Below are 16,238 nucleotides of genomic sequence, written 5' to 3'. Positions count from 1 at the left end.
TAGTTTTATAAGTCATGCATTACTGAATTACAAATTTGTTCTTTCCATATTCTTTTAATTTTAATATGATTGTTTTTCCTTGAAATACTATAAATTTTCTGTTCTGCATTTAGAAACATCATTTGAAGAAGCAGTTCATAGACTCCACCAGACTATTAAAGACACAAAAGTGGTAAAGTTCCCCAGGAGGTCAACCGAAATCAAGAGACCAGTTAGCAGCAAGGACTTCAGTTCAATCACTGCCCTGCTGGCGTGTTGATATCATGCCCACCTCTGTTCTCCTTGTTTCCTGGGCCTACACTATTATGATTATGGAATCACTTATGCCCAGACCACATATCAAGAGCACTTGGTAGTGAGTGTTTTACTTTTAACCCTAAAGACACTTAACAGGGATATACATTTAAATCTTCTCGCTCCCATAAGAAAATGATTTGTTGTCTTTGGGTGTTATGATGTATTCCTATTTTGTCCCCCATCTATAGATTTTGTGCTTACTCTATCTGTATACAGTAAAAATGATATGTCCTTTCTAGGACACTAAAAAAGTTGCTAAGTTTTAGCAGGAACTCCTCCTAAGAATTTCTTTCTCTCTCTCTTTTTTTAGATTTTGTCATTTATTTTAGAGAGAGAGTGGTGGGGGCGGGGGGTGCGCAGACGGAGAAAGCCAAGCAGACTCCACCCTGAGCATGGAGCCCTGCGGTGGGGCTGGATCTCAGGACCCTGAGATCACAACCTGAGCCAAAACCAAGAGTCAGACATTTAACTGACTGTGCCACCCAGGTGCCCATCCTAAGGAAATTTTTTTATTATTATTATAATTTTAAGATTTCATTTGTTTATTTGAGAGAGAGCGAGTGCACACAAGCAGGGGGGAGGGGAAGAAGGAGAGAGAGAAGAAGACTCCCCTCTACACAGGGAGGCCCACATGGGGTTAATCCCAGGACTCTGCGATCGTGACCCGAGCCAAAGGCAGATGTTTAACCAACTGAGCCACCCAGGTGCCCTGTGAGAACTTCTAAAAGTATGTTAAACAAATGAAAGAAGTGTCTTATTGCTACCAGAATTGTAAATTTCATATTGCTAGCATCAACTTCTTCTATTATTAAACCCATGCACTGGGTCATACACAATTATTTATAAAAATTGAAAGGGAAATATAGTTAGTTCCCTTTGCAAAAATGAACAGTATAGGAATCTTAAATAATTTTCTTCATGACAGGGAAGGCTATTACACAACTCAGAAGTACATTAGTGATGGGCATACTTACTGTTTTATATATTTATATATAATATGTGAAATATATACTTATTTTTATATATTATATACTTATTTATATATAATATAAATATGTGTTTATATTAAATGTATATATTGAATTGTCTGCGTCTTATCATGTTTTGCCATCTCTTGGGGGCCTCACAGACCTGGGGAGAGAGACTGAGCTTTCCAGGGTAGCTAATTCTTGGGGGTAGTAGAGAATTTATCTGGGATATACTTTTCATGTGCAAAACTGTAGCTCCAAGGCTGTATCTCCACTTCCCCCTTATCTAACTCACAGATAAAGCCACTATCCCTCTGCTCTAAATGACCCCAGGGCGAGGTACCAGGCCTCTAGGGAGCTCCCCTGTAGCAGGGAGCCTACATTGCTTCTCTGCCTTACACCATTAAAACTCTGTCCTAAGGTTCTCGAGCTGCTACTGCTTCTACCTCCTGACCAAAACTTGGTGTTCCTTACATGGCATTGCGTGGTGTGCTGGGCCTCTCGTTCTAGGAGAACTGTAACATTAATTTTTTCATTTAAACTGACCTCTCCTTTTGTAACTCAGTTACTTGTATAAATTAAGAGCTGAGCAACACACATTTATAATTCACAGTAAAAAGATAAACTATGTGCCTTCACTTAATTGTGTTATGTAAGATGAAAGACTGAGTCAGAAAGCAGAGATTTGAAATCACATGTACTTTTCCCAGTTTACTTGCTATGTTTCCCAGTGCAGGTTACTTAATCTCTCTGTGCTTCCATTTTTTCTTCCCCGCATAAACAGTATGATTACAATTTCTATTTAGGATTATTGTGAAGATTAAATGATAAGATATACAAAAAGGTCTTGCCACAGATATACCGAATACACAGTGGCCATGAACCTGGTGAATTACCTAAGATTAGTCAAATATGTATTTAGCTACATTTTATTCTTCACTGTTGAGTTCAGGCATGAGGGTTGTTTTTTTTTTTTTTTTAAGATTTTATTTATTTATTCATGAGAGACACAGAGAGAGGGGCAGACACATAGGCAGAGGGAGAAGCAGGCTCCATGCAGGGAGCCCGATGTGGGACTTGATCCCAGGACCCTGGGATCACGCCCTGGCCGAAAAGGCAGACGCTCAACCACTGAGCCACCCAGGCATCCCAAGGACAAGAGTTTTTGATAATAACAATTTGATTACAATTACATTCTCCTACATTTTAGTCCACCTAGATAAAACCAAGAGGTTTGGATGCAATCTATGGAGGAGAACAGAAAGTTTATAAAGTCAGGTATAATTTGATAATTCCAATCTTAGCTCATCCTTACTGTTATATTTTGGTGAAATTAGGGTTACATATTTAATCTCACAAACATTTATTAATTAATATTTCTTTCTTATGTGTTTTTCCTAACTTTTTCCCCTAAATTACATTTACATGTTTTCTGACACAAGACGGGGGATAATTATTAGTAAAATTAAAATATTGGGCTACTATTTTATAAAAGTGCTCCAGAGCTTAAGGAAAGCACCATCTTTCTCTGCTGTACAATCGAGCAATAATTATAAGACAATAACTTTTAAGACACATGATCTGGGATCAGACTGCATTCAAATCATCACTATGTAAATAATTAGTTGTGTGAACTTAATCATATATAGAGTGGGGATAGTAATAGTACCTACTTCACAGTGGTGTTTTGACAAGAAGTGAGTCATCGTTTGTAGAACAAATACTTCTCAAAAGTACACCCTCAGTGAAGGATTGTTATTATCTCATGTCATGATTATCATCATTTTAATTGTATTCATGGAAAATATGCAAAACAAAGTCTTTGAAGATTTAAAGCAATGAGATATCACATCAATCACCTTGAAACTCTCGGGGTGCTCCCTGTAGAAGACTGCATCTGAGAAAGGGGGTTCCATTCCTTTTTTTTTTTTTAAGATTTTTATTTATTTATTCACGATAGACATAGAGAGAGAGAGAGAGAGAGAGAGAGGCAGAGACACAGGCAGAGGGAGAAGCAGGCTCCACGCAGGGAGCCCGACGCGGGACTCGATCCCGGGTCTCCAGGATGGTGCCCCGGGCCAAAGGCAGGCTCTAGGCCGCTGAGCCACCCAGGGATTCCCAGGGGTTCCATTCCTAACAGGCGAGGAGCACAGCAGGTATGGGCATGGCCCACAGAGTCACACGGCCTAGACTGGAAACGTGACTCCCCCATTTCACTTGCCGGGCAGCCGCTGGCAAATGATTACAACTCTAGCCTGTTCCCTAACTTGTGAAGTGAAGGAAATAATAATACGCTGTGAGCTTGTAGTAAAGATTAAACAAATCTTTAAATGAATGTCATCAATTATGAATGTAAATGCATAACAAGTGCTTACCGAGTAACAAGGGTAAGATTCTTTTCTAAATGATCTCTGCAGACTAGCTACCATTGGCATTGAACTAACGGTGTGTTTTTCTCTATACCGTAACGTGTAGGCCAATCAAAGACCCCAAATGCTCAGGAGAACTTGAGTCCTCCTCTGAAGATACCATTCACCGCGGCATGGGAGCTAAAGTTTACCAATATCCACCTGAGCAAGACTTTTAAGGTACCTGTTCTTTTGACATTAACCATTACGTAATCAAGCATGCCAAGTATCACAGACCACCTCCAGCTAAAGCAGAATATATGTACTATTCACTTCTTAAAAAGAAAACATTTCTCCAATGAGAAGAAATCGTGTCATTTCCTGAGTGGAAGTTCACAAGGGGGTACTTGGAGCCTGCAATGTGTGGAAAAGACTAAGTTCAGAGGGAAAAGGGGAAAGAGCCCCACAGAAATAGTATAAATGAAAAATACTTCCATGCTTCTACGTAAACATGACTGCTTCTTACAATGAACTGTAGTTTTTTTAAAAAATTGAGAACTTATTCTCTGATTATATTCTCTCATAAATCATGTGGACAGATGTGCGCCTTAGTCACGCATCATGGCTGATTACCATCATTCAGTTTATACAACACAGACTAAAGATTTTACTTTTTAATTCAACATTTAATTTCTTTGGTATTATAACATTCAAAAAGTAATATCCTATGAATTTTTCTTTGTTATAGCACAACATCTGCACAATAAAAATATTTATGCCAAATATTTTTATTTTAAACATACTTTAAAATCATGAGTGTCTGTTTATTCTCTTCAAGAGAGTGGTGCATTTCAGCTTTTATGTGTGATTTGAAATAAATCTTTAAAAACTTTTTAATTATGTATTACCTTTCCCATTTCAAAAAATGGTAAATCAACACAACGTCAAAATGTGTAAATAAATAAAAACAATTTGGAAAACTAGTATTTACTAGCATAACAGTGGGACCCACTTACATTCCTGGCACCATGAGTCAAGGATTTCTTTAATTACAGGATGTATGAAAACTTTTCAAATATTGTTGAGCCACAGCAGCCTGACTTAGGTGGGTGGGATAAATCCATAGGGAGGTTTCTGACGAAAGCAAACTCTATAGGACGATAGTAATCTGCTGGGGTTTCCAATCAAACTGTTCATTAGTGCTAGTCAGAGCTGGGACACAGAGAAGATTAATGTGGGATTACTCAACAGTTCTTAGATAGAGTTCAGATTTGACATTGGTCATGGATATAAAGTTAATGCTGAATTGGCTTCGGAATTCAAACCCTTACAGTCATCCGCCAGGTCCAATGAATGAACAAAAACAAGATTGTCATAGAGCAAAAAGAAAAGAACATATGGTTGAAACAAAGCAAATGTTGTTTTTGGCTGATAGATAAATAGCAAAATGATGATTACTTATACACTGGCAATCATACTTAACCAAGTTAGAATTCCAGAAAACAAACTATGTCATTTTTAAAAATACCTAATGGGAAATTTCGAAAATTATTCCTGAACTTCTTTCATTCCTCCTCCTCTTCTTCTTCTAAGATTTTTTTTAAAAAGTTATCTTTACACCAATGTGGGGCTCAAATTCACAACCCTGAGATCAGGAGGCACATGCTTTGCCAATTAAACCATCCAGGAGCCCCTAGTTACTTCTTTTTTCAAAGAGAGTGAAATCTGTCATAAAATGTGTGGTCTTAAAATTATTATCTATTCTTAATGAAAAGTGAAGTACCAAATGTCTAGCTAGATAGACTACAACATCAATGAGAATGGTAAGAAGATTCACAATATCCCTGACTACATTATAATTATCAATAGCAAAGGCAATGTCAAAAATAATTCCTTTCAACATTCAATACAATTTTATGGTTTGATAAAATATGTAAGGGATGTACACAGCATTGTCACAGTGACTAAAATTAAGCAGATGTAATCAACCTCCTCCTTCAAAGAACTTATATTTCAGTGGAAAAAAAAGACAGTCACTGCATAATAAAGAGTATGAAAAGAAAGAGCATAGCTAATACAATAAGTGCTTTATATGTAATAATTTACATTTATCTTTATTTTTTATAATAAGCATATAGACTGTAACTAAGGAGAATGGGTGTGTATGCACATTAATATATACATATCTATGTCTATACATACGTATGATATATACATCAGTTTTAGACTTTGGAGCTGAGATCATGGATAAGCAAAATCCTTTTTAAAAAAGATTTATTTATTTGTTTGAGAGAGAGAGAGAGAGAGAGAGAATGAGCATGCAAGCAGTGGGAGGGGCCAAGGGAAAGGGAGAGGGACTCTCCAGTAGACTCCCTGCAGAATGCAGAGCCCATACAGGGGCTTGATGTCCTGACCTTTGAGGTCACAACCCAAGCTGAAACCAAGAGTCCCACACTGAACCCACTGAGCCACCCAGGCCCCTTGCAAAGTCCTTTTGCTCATGAAGCTTACATTCTAGGGAAAGGTGACAGAAATAAATAAATGAAGTAGTAAATTATAACATGATATAAAAAATCACTATCAAAGTGAGGCAAAGGAGAGACAGAGTGGCGAGAGGTACTGTTTTAGAATGGAAGGCCATAGAGAACCTGTCTCATAAGGTCACACTTGCAGAGACCTGAATTAAGGCAGAAAGGCAGCCACAAATTATCCTTGAGAAGAGTCTGAGGCAGCAGAGATGCAAAGTATAGAGGTGGAAATATTTCAGGAACCCCAAGGAGGCACACATGTCTCTCGTGGCCCAAATGAGGGGCATGGTAAGAGATGAAATAAAAGGTAGGAGAGAAACAGCACAAAGAGCCTGTGAGCTTCGAAGGACTTGACAGGCCGTGGGGAGCCATGAAAGTAACTGGAAAGTGTGGCATGTAGGACTGATATGGTCCAGAGTATTCTAAAAGGATACTCTGCAACTTGACAGGGCAGGCACTGTGGAAGGCGCCTATGCAGGCACGGAGATGATTCAGTTGCTTTTACAGCAGTTCAGAGGAAAGGTGGTGGTTGTCTATGCTAGCTGGCTCAGTGGTATTGGTCAGATCAAGGTTTTCAGTCAAATTCTCAATAGGCCAATTCTATAATTTAAGGAAAAATATTATAGACTAAATTTAAGTGTTTTATGAACCACAAATGAACATATTCTTGAATTATTTGCTTTTGACTTATTTCAGCCTGGGATATGTATGTAAAACTAATGGGCAAACCAAAGTCACTCTATAGTTTAAAAATTATAGAGTAATTCATTTCTTTTTTAAAAAGATTTTATTTATTTGAGAGAGAGAGAATGAGCAAGAAAAAACGAGTGGGGGGTAGGGGTGGCCAGGGGAGAGGAAGAAGCAGGCTGAGCGGGAAGCCTGACGTGGGACTCGATCCCAGCACTCTGTGGTCATGACCTGAGCTGAAGGCAGACACTTAACTGACTGAGCCACCCAGGGGCCCCTAGAGTAACTCATTTCTATTTTGTAAAAATTCTTGTGAAAATGGGATATATGAGTGGTATATGTGTATTAAATGTTTTCATATATATTACTTGATTCTTTTTAATTGTATTTTGAAAAAATGTGTATGGTGTAAGATTTTAATATTTGTTTTTAAAAAAAAGTTTTAGAGGCTGTTATAGGAACAGTATTATATAGATCCATTTTACAAGCAAGAGCCAGCCTGAAATGTGCAAAATCTGCTTAGGAGATGATCTCTGCCCTCAACAGATATGCATTATTTCCAGGTAGGTGAACATTCATATATGAAAGAATCCCACACTATTTTTCAAAAGAAAATTCATAATATAATTCACTTCTAAGCCACTAGGTGTGTTCAGTGGCAGTTAGGAAACAAGTGGTCAGTTTGGGCTGGAATAATTTGGCAAGACATCACTTAAATGTAGTATCCTGACGCATAGAGGGAGGGAAGGAAAGAGAAAGGGATTGAGGGAGGAAGAAAAGCAGAAGAAATGGGGCAATACTGAGTCTTCAATGTATGCCAAGAATTATACTAGACTCCTTCACAGAGAGTCAAGGTAGTATCAAAGAACATGCACAATCGCTAACAGAGACAATGTGAGAGTATGTAAGAATATTCTTGAATCCTGTAAGATCTATTAAATAATTCTATGTAAAAGAGATTTTAAAATCTGTAAAATTGCCATTTATATAACTGCCATTTTATAAATGAGTTTATTTTTTCAAAGTAGCATTGTTTTGAACTAGACCCTGTTTCATCACTTTCACCATCACTAGCTAATGTAAAGAATGTAGCACTTAATCACATATTTCAAGCCTAAAAGCATGCAAATGGAGCAAACTTCAATATAGAAAAGCAGCTTAGTACAAGGTCTATTTGTTGAATGGATGACCCTCAAGGTTGATTTCTTTTTTGCAAGGTCTTTTAGCCTGTGATAAAATTCAAAACTGGATTAATGGGAACGACATAATATTTGCTTACATTTACAACAAAATAAATATAACACAAAGCTAATTTATAGTATTTTCTAATTTGTTGGGATAATGGTTGATAGATTACAGTTTTGATTTTTATGAATTAAATCTTTAACGTATGGGTGGCTCCATTCTTTTCTATGGTCTGTTGTTGTTAGATTTCACTTAATTCCCTTTTCACAAATAAGTAATTTTGTAAATTATAAAGAAATAAAAGAGCCAGTATAATCTTTAGGAACATTACTCAGAGAACCAGAAATGAGTCAAGCGAACAAGCATTGGAAATAAGAGAGGCCAGTTATTTTTTATGGCAGTCTATGTGGAAAAAAAAATGTTTTAGTGTCCCCATCTTTACACTTCAAAAACTCATTTGCACTGTCGCAAGAGAGTTTGGTAACCATAAATAAACATTAATGACCCCTTTAACACCATGTCCTAGAGAAGTTTCTGGCTTATAATACACGCTTAGTTCTTAGAAGAAAGAGGGGAAAAAAAAGAAAGCAAAGGGGGGAAAGAGGCAGAAAGAAAGAGGAAATTGATAGTAATTGTCAGGATAAGAAACTTTTACATGTGATAAACACAACAGTACTTGCTACATGTAACTTCTGAAGGTTTCTCTTCCAATGAGATAGTCCCTCATCCGCAATGAATTGATTATAGCTCATCTTTTTCAACCTTTGGCAAGTTTATAGAGATTAAAAATATTCTTTGTTGTACTGACCTCTGTTCATTTTGACCATTCACTTTTTTCCTTTGTTCATTCAATAAATATTTGCTAAGCATGTAGGTACCCACTCTGCTGGACACGGGAAATGCATGTGTGAATAACATGCTCTTCCAGCTTTGAAGCATCACAAAATCTCAAATGAGGGACAAATGTAAATTCATTAGGGAAAAGGGTGCAAAGATGTAACTAAACTGAAGATACGGAGGTAATATGGGGTGAATAACTCTACTCAGATTCATAGGAGGTTTCCTGAAGGAAATTATTTTAACCTGGGACTTTTAATGGGCTTGTGCCCGGCACGTGGGAATGTAGCAAAGCCACGTTAGATAAAATAATAAGGACATTCCAGGCCGAATTAACAGTATCATAAAGTCACGGAGACAGTAAAACATTCAATGCTCAAAGAATTATGTGCAGTTTTGTGTTTCAAAACATACATTTTAATGAAACAAGTAGGCAAAAGATGAGGATTGAGAGGTTGTCATGGCAAAAGACTTTAGGAAGATTTTAATCAGAGGAGAAACATGAACATTACAGGGGTTTGGAAGGAACATGTTCCCAGAAACCTGGAAGAGGGATTGAAATCAGATCAGGTGACTATTGTAATAATCCAAGTGAACAACAATGAGAAGCTGAAATAAGATGAGGGCCATGGTTTTTCCACCAAACCCCTATAAAATATACTGTTCCCCTATATTTTTCTGAACAGCACTTATTAAAGTCAACAATATATGACATGCTTTAGTGAAAAAGGAGAGAGAATACAGTAACTAATTCCCAAAGTTGTGTTATTTTATGGGATGTGTTTGCTCTTCTCTTTCTGCCTTCACATGGGAGCTTTGTGGCCTTTAGATTAATTATGTCCTATCCTATAAGAATTTTATGATATTATTTTTCTGGCAAATTTAAGACTTGTACTTGCTGGTTGAATTGATGGACCCTAATATATGATTTATTCAATTACAAGGATTTGGGGCCAAACAATGATTAGCATCAGATGCCTCACATACTTAGCTAATGGATAAGAATAAAGGTACGACATAGAAAACATAAATTCTTGTAAGAAGTAACTCAATTAAAAGTAATAGAAAACCAATTATATTCAATTTATTTTATACTATCAGTGGCTAATATTAAGCAGGAATAAATATTTTATGCCCTGAATATACATTCTACTGCTCATTTTTGTTGTTAAAATACACTTAACTGGCAATTCAAAATGAGTCTCAAAAATATATTATATTAATGTGAATTAAGTCATATTCTTAAGTATGTTTATGACATAATTCACCAAGTGAGGATGACAATTAACTCTTAAATACATCAAAAATCAAGGATATGGGTGAGATAGATGACTTTTTAATGTACCTGCTGAGCAATTAGGGAAACTAATATCAAAACTTTGAAACAATTAAGAAAACGAAGCCGATATATAACAAAAAATGGCACGCATGTAAGTCATAAGATCTGCTCATCTTGTTTCCAGGGAAGACCATCAGTTTAGGCAGACCCCGTAAGAGCACATGATGAAGGCAATGGCGGAGTTGGTGAGCAGGTGAAAGGAGAGATACATGCATCCTTTCATGTGTTTTATCATTGAAAAAATATTACCTAATTTATTTTTCCTTTACTACCCAAAATAATCATCTGCCACTGATGATACTACTTACTTTCAACCACTTTTTCTCCCCATGTTACATGTGGCATTAGATTTATTTTTTTGCACACTTAAATGACTGCTTATTTTAGAATTTGACAAGCACAGTTTTCTACCCAAATCTTCCATGAATTCCTGCTAACAATTACAATGGCCCCTCCTTTATACTCTGACATAAGAATGGCTTGGATTTTATTAAATCAAAGAGAATCAAAAGTATAGGGATGGATTTTGTTCTCTATCTCTTTGATATTCATATCTGAAGGTAGTTAGCCAAGGCATTTAAAACAAACTGATGAGCCCATACCATAAAAAGAAAGACCAGAATCATACAGTGCTAGGTTTTGCAGATCAAAGGCTCTATCTCAGGTTTTATATTTGAATGCCATGACCTTTGTAGAATGGAGTTTCAAGCAGTCAATACCTATGACAGACAGGGTTTTCTTTTTGTAACTATTGATTGCTTTTCTGAGTAGTCTCCAAATCTCACTTTGCAGTCATTCAGTTAGGAGTTCAAAAAGACATCAGGAACCTTGGGGTATCAGAAAAAATCCAGAAGTATCTAAGATGATTAAGAAATTTAAAAAAAAAAAAAAAAAAAAGAAATTTGCCAGGGGTATTTGGAAGAACTTTTTGGCTTCCCTCCAAATTTCTCTTAGGTTAAAATCAAGGCTTGCTATTTTATGACAAGAACCTTTCCCTTTAGACAAAAGGGGCATTTCTGCTTCTAATTCAGCCCACAATTTTATAATAAAGTTTGAAAATAAAAAGATTCAGGTGACTCTAGTTTTCATTAACTGTTTTTAAAGTCACTTAATTTTTTTTTAAGTCACTTAATTTTTAAGTTAAGTTTTCATTGTCCCTTATCTACAATGTATGGAACTTGTTCTTTATTACTCACAGTTTGTGGTTTTACATGCTTCTAACTAATCATTGTTCATTATACCAAGAGAATCAGATTTCCAGCTACGGTTTGATGTCATTGTGTATGTACAGGACGTCCACAGGTGCCTGGAAGGCCAAAAAGGAAAGAAGGAAACCAGCCAAGATTAAAGTTGCACAGATCCAGATGTTGCTGCTGCTGCTGTTTGAAAAACACACACACACACATTTTAGAGCTTGGCATTTTAGCCTTACAGCTGGCAAGTAATAAGAAAGAATGAAGTCTGTGTGCATGCAGGCATGCTCCTTTAGTGGCAGAAAAAGGAGAAATGGAAGGAAGGGAAGTTCAATCTGCTGAAATAAAATAGGAATGTGGATGAGAGCCTGTTCAACCCCATTGGCAATGAGGTATTTCCCTGCTATTAACGAAATGTTCTGGCACATTGGGAACAATATAATTTGCATGAATGAACTTTTAATAGAAGCAAAAAAGTAAATAAATTGAAACTCTGACTTGTAGTATTATTCTTTCAGTTTAGTCACAAAATTATCAGAAGCAGGATTTAGTTGTATTCTTTTCTCATTGAGCAACTTGTTTTTACCATTACTCACTCCTCCTTTACTCTATCAGAAAGAGTTCCAACAAAGGATCCAAAGCCTACATAGGTCATTGAATTGTGTGATATGTTACTTTGAGTATTGGTGTGGCCTTATGAGTTTTACTAGCAGTTCACAACAGATGTCTTATCAGGATATTACAAATAAACCCCAAATTCTAAGTCTTTATGACTCATTTCCAGAAAAAAATGATACTATATTTGTTGCACATTAAATTATAATCAATGTGATTCTAATTAATCATGAATTCTTATTCAGGGCAATGTAATCTACCTTCTTCCCCCACCCCCACCCCCATAATACCCATATTAGACAAGACATGTGCTTAATTCTAGGCTACGTTGTCCTAGACACTAGTCCATAGATATGTAAATGTCTAGACAAGTTAAAGTCTTATGGATTCCTAAATTAAACACATTAGATCCTGGGATAAACTGGGGGGGCAACATTGAAACTAAAAGCTAAAATTAGAAAGAGATCAACTGAAAGAGAGAGAGAGATATCAACTAAATCTGTCAATATAAGGGCTCTGTTTGGTTTCACATCAGCAATTCAGTATAGTGAAAAGAACATAGCCTTAACACATGGCTGCAACAATCTAAGACACTGATGAGTTGAAATATATGTCTATTTTCATATGTTCTATTAATGAGGTATGTGTAGATATGCTCTGAGATACACACAGAGCAAAATCCATGCTTCATAGAAAAAAAAAAAACGTAGAGGAAAAAATACATAAAGCTATCACTACATATTAGCTCTTACTCCAGAATAAATATTTATAGTTCTTGAGTATATTTAAAGATTGAGTAACTTTTTAAGTTTGGTACACCCAAGTAGGTTACTTTTGAATGTTTCTCCTCACTGCAGGCATGTTATCAATGCAATGACCTAATAATATGGTTATGAATCACTATATTAAGATAAGAAAGAAATAATACAATATTACTTTTTTGAAAAGTCATGATTCAATCTAAGACTGCTGCTTTGAACACTGACTAGGACCTTGATTTAGAGAGTCAGTTCATCTGTCCTTTGGTTACTATCAATGATGCTATTTTTGAGACAAAAATTTAGTTTTGATGGAGCATTTCTCATATAAAATCAGAAAACCAACAATAGTTCCTACTTACTGCATGTGAGTGCCAATTTAAGAAATAACTTATAAAATTACCATCCTCCAAGATTTTCAGTGGAGGTTATTATCAAGATCTTCATCACCTACAGGTTTACAACATTCCTTGATTATCACCAATTTGGTTTTCACTCTTGTATCACATTGTAAAAATGCAACATAAGGACACAACTCTCTATGGCCAATATTCCACACTCAGACTTAAATGACTTAAAATCATGTGTTTAACATCTTCCACAACACTGACTCCATACTCCCTATAACTCCTCATTTGCCTCTTTATCAAAATCCTCAACACTCACCGAAGGAATTTTTTAAAATAAAGAAAACGATGAAGTCAGCTGCCTCTAATTAATAGAAAGTTATAAAAGAATGCTCATTACTATTTCAAAATTTCAAACTCTTCCAGTTTCCCCATGATATAGCCACCTTCCGAAGAAAAATCCAGATGAAGAAATCATAGCTCCGAGGCCAGAAAGTCAGAAGATAGTTTGGTCAGTGAGCTAATTTGAAATGTCTTAGGCAGAGGAAAATTTCAAAGTCATAATGCCTATGTGCAGTGACGCTTTTCTCTTTTGTTTTTGGTTTGTGACTTTTATCCAAAACATATGCTTATATATACAGAGACTAAGTATCTGTTGTAATTTAAGTGAACTCTAAGCCTTGGGGCATCAAGGAAGTTATTTTTAAACCTTAAAGCAAAATAACTTTCAAATTTCCCATATTACATTGTGTTCCATTTCCAGAAATTGAAACTTAATGTACTGAAAATATGTAATTTTCAGATTCTGGACTGCGTCATCTCTATTTAACAGATTTGGGTCCATACCTAACGTCCACCAAGTGTACTGGAAACACACACACACACACACACACACACACAACAGTAAACGTCCACGCCTGCCTTTACTTACATTTGACTAAATGCCAAAAGCAATAGTTTCTTCTTAAAAGTTAATTAACTAAAAGGCAGCAATCAAAGCCTAAACTTAAATCACTACTACTTTAATTCCTCTCTAAATGATTCCAAATGCCTGGATCAGTTTTTTTCTTGAAGAGTAAATATTTTGGAAATGTAAATTTGTTTGCTATTTATACATTCACTATTTTCTAAATTTTATTTTATAAATGTATTAATATGTATTATGTGATACAGATTTAAGGCTAACATTAGAAGTATTCTATTTATTTTATTTTTTGAAATCATTCCTTTTATTTTTTTTCTTTTCTCTTTATTCATCACGGTAATTCACTCTTTAATCCCTGCTCCTATTCCCCCATCCTTCCACCCACCTTCTCTCTGGTAAACATTGGTTTGTTCTCTATAGTTAAGGATCTTTCTTGGTTTGTCTCCCTCTCTCTCTTTTTTCCTTTGCTTGTTTTGTTTCTTAAATTCCACATATGAGTGAAATCATATGGTATTTTTCTGTTCTGACTGACTTATTTTGATCAGCATTATACTCCCTAGCTCCACCCATGTCATTGCAAATGGCATGACTACATTCTTTTTTGTGACTAAATAATATTCGGTCGTGATATATATATATATATATATATATATATATATATATATATATACACACACACACACACACACACACACACATACACATATATACCACACCTCCACTCAACTAAATCACTGGACACTGGGGCTGCCTCCATAGTTTGGTTATTACAAATAATACTGCAATAAACATATGGGTTCATACATCCCTCCACACTGTTTTCCACAACATCTGCACCAATTTGCCTTCCCATCAACAGTGCAAGAGGATTTCTTTTTCTCCACATCCTCATCAACATTTCTTATTTCTTGTGTTTTTTTATTTTATCCATTCTGACAGGTATGAGGTGATACACATTGTGGTTTTGATCTGCATTCCCTGACAATGAGTGATGTTAAGCATCTCTTCATGTGTCTCCTGACCATCTTAAGTCTTTTTTGGAGAAATGTTTATTCATGTTTTCTGTCCATTTTTATTTGGATAATTTCTTTTTCGGGTGTTGAGTTGTATCAATTCTCTACATATTTTGGATACTAACCCTTTCTCAGATATGTCACTTGCAAATATCTTTTCCTGATCACCTTTTAGTTTTGTTGGTTGTTTCCTTCGCCATACAGAAATTTCTTAATTTTAATGTAATCCCAATAGTATATTTTTGCTTTTATTTCCCTTGCCTCAAAAGATATATCTAGAAAAATGTTGATATGACCAATGTCAGAGAGAGTACTGCCTCTGCCTTCTTCAAGGATTTATATGATTTCAGGTCTCACATTTAGGTTTTTTATCCCTTTTGAGTTAGTTTTTCTGTATGGTGAAAGACAGTGGACCAGTTTCATTCTTTTCCATGTGGCTGTCCAGTTTTCCCAACACTATTTGTTAAAGAGACTGTCTTTTTCCCATTGTATATTCATTCCTCCTTGGTCAAAGATTAAGTAACTGACATATAATTGTGGTTTATTTCTGGCTTTTCTATTCTATTCTATTAACCTCTGTGTCTCTTTTTATGCCTGTACCATAGTGTTTCAATTACTACTGCTTCATAATTTAACTTGAAGTCTGGAATTGTGATGTTTCCAGTTCTGTTTTTCTTTTTCAAGGTTGCTTCAGCTATTTGAAGTCTTTGTGCTTCCATACGAATTTTAGGATTGTTTGTTCTAGTTCTGGAAGTATTTTAATAAAGAGACAATTTAACATTTTTCATCTGCAGTGATTTGTGGATAAGAAAATTTTCCAGAAAATAAAGTTTATTTATAACTATAATTTATAATAAAATCATTCAATTAAAATAAATAAGATAAAAAATTAAATTAGAATAAATGGTTTATGGAGTGCCTAGGTGGCTCAGTTGGTTAATTGGCTGTCTTCTGCTCAGGCCATGATCTCAGGGTCCTGGGGTTGAGGCTCATGTCAGGTTTCCCTGCTCAGTGAGAAGTCTGCTTCTCCTTCTGCCGCTCCCCTACTTGTGCTTTCTCTTTTTCTCTCAAATAAATAATTTTAAAAAAAGAGTTAATGGTTTATAAGAGCAAAGATTATATATTTTTAACTTTTTTGATGAAAAATTTTTAAGCTGTGTTTCTAATTTCTGATATGGGGTATATAATTGCTCATATA

General features: G+C 35.6%; 1 protein-coding gene and 1 long non-coding RNA gene across 3 annotated transcripts in view; one reads left to right on the top strand and one right to left on the bottom strand.

The window, feature by feature from the left end:
- LOC144292889 (uncharacterized) overlaps positions 1 to 4,389 on the top strand; it is a 38,388-nt gene extending 33,999 nt beyond the window's left edge. The window contains exon 3 of the long non-coding RNA XR_013360276.1: positions 3,741 to 4,389. This is a non-coding gene — a long non-coding RNA (uncharacterized LOC144292889). The remainder of the gene's footprint in view (positions 1 to 3,740) is intronic.
- The window catches only part of SEMA3A (semaphorin 3A), a 454,575-nt gene that overhangs the window by 315,230 nt on the left and 123,107 nt on the right, over positions 1 to 16,238 (bottom strand). The window contains exon 1 of one of the 2 annotated variants that reach the window (XM_077863816.1): positions 11,386 to 11,488. The exons of the other annotated variant lie outside the window; for it this stretch is intronic. The gene's annotated coding sequence lies outside the window, so the exon portion shown is untranslated. Of the gene's footprint in view, positions 1 to 11,385; positions 11,489 to 16,238 lie in introns of those variants that run through there. 2 annotated transcript variants of the gene reach the window in all.

Source organism: Canis aureus, chromosome 21 (assembly GCF_053574225.1).
Source record: "Canis aureus isolate CA01 chromosome 21, VMU_Caureus_v.1.0, whole genome shotgun sequence".
Lineage (NCBI taxonomy): Eukaryota > Metazoa > Chordata > Mammalia > Carnivora > Canidae > Canis > Canis aureus.
Note: the sequence above shows the minus strand (reverse complement) of the source record. Positions and strands in the feature narration are given on the sequence as shown.